The sequence below is a fragment of the Myotis brandtii genome, unplaced genomic scaffold (assembly GCF_000412655.1).
Source record: "Myotis brandtii unplaced genomic scaffold, ASM41265v1 scaffold678, whole genome shotgun sequence".
Lineage (NCBI taxonomy): Eukaryota > Metazoa > Chordata > Mammalia > Chiroptera > Vespertilionidae > Myotis > Myotis brandtii.
This window is the reverse complement of record NW_005370648.1, coordinates 199,363-200,231: the sequence shown is the minus strand read 5'-3', so window position 1 is coordinate 200,231 and position 869 is coordinate 199,363. Positions and strand designations below refer to the sequence as shown.

At 65.0% G+C, this 869-nt stretch overlaps 1 long non-coding RNA gene across 1 annotated transcript in view; it reads left to right on the top strand.

Moving 5' to 3' along the window:
* Positions 1-6: 6 nt before the first annotated feature.
* LOC106723911 overlaps positions 7-869 on the top strand; it is a 1,542-nt gene continuing 679 nt past the window's right edge. Inside the window, exon 1 of the long non-coding RNA XR_001359653.1 lies at positions 7-571. This is a non-coding gene — a long non-coding RNA (uncharacterized LOC106723911). The remainder of the gene's footprint in view (positions 572-869) is intronic.

Below are 869 nucleotides of genomic sequence, written 5' to 3'. Positions count from 1 at the left end.
GGGGGGGGGAGGGGCGGGGGAAGGGGAGAAGCGGAGGAAGGAAGTAGGGATCCCTCTCGCGAGACTTCAGCGGCGCCGGCCCCTCGGTGGTTTCCGACTCGGTACCGCTTCCTCCGGGGAGCAGCTACCTGGGCGGCAGCTGTGCGGTCCCTGAGTAGCCCGCTGCGGGGGCTGGGCGGTTTCCGACCAATCCACGCCTCTCCCCGGCGCAAGGGGGCCACGCCAGCCTCACCGGGACCATCGAGCCCAGATCTACGGGGAGTCACACTCAAAGTCTTCCCCCGTCTTTCAACCCCACCCGACTTCTCTCTTCCTTGTTCCAATCCTCCACTCTTCCCTGCCGGAAACGGCGCCCCTTCCTCCTACAGTTCCGCCCGCCAGTCTGGACTCTGGTCTCCCCTCGTGCCCTAGAGTGACACGAAGGACCCCTTCTTGTTTTCCGCGGCCCCTCCTCCCCGCACGCAGGGAGACTGTTGGAGGGGGTGGGGTGGAGCCCAGGGAAGAAGAGAAAGGAAGCCAACTGGATTGGATCAGCAGCTGCCATGGAAACTGGAGCTGTAGTATTGTCATGGTAACCAATGTGCGCCAACCGGTTGACCCTCCCTTGGCGAATAGATACCCGGGAAGGTGCCCGGGGTTTCCCCTCGGCTTCCCGGACATCTAAAGGCCTCTCCCCCAGGTTGGGAATCCGGGTGGTTCTCCCGGGCGGGGAAGTTCGTTTCCTCCTCCCTTCCCCCTGCCCGCAGCATTGGGGGAGACCCCGAGGCATTCACCGTGGGCTTTTCCGCCCGCTCGAGTGCGGGAACCACCTCCATAGTTTCCTCTCCCTGCCCGGCGCGGGGCGGGCCGGACCTGCGAAGAAGACGCAG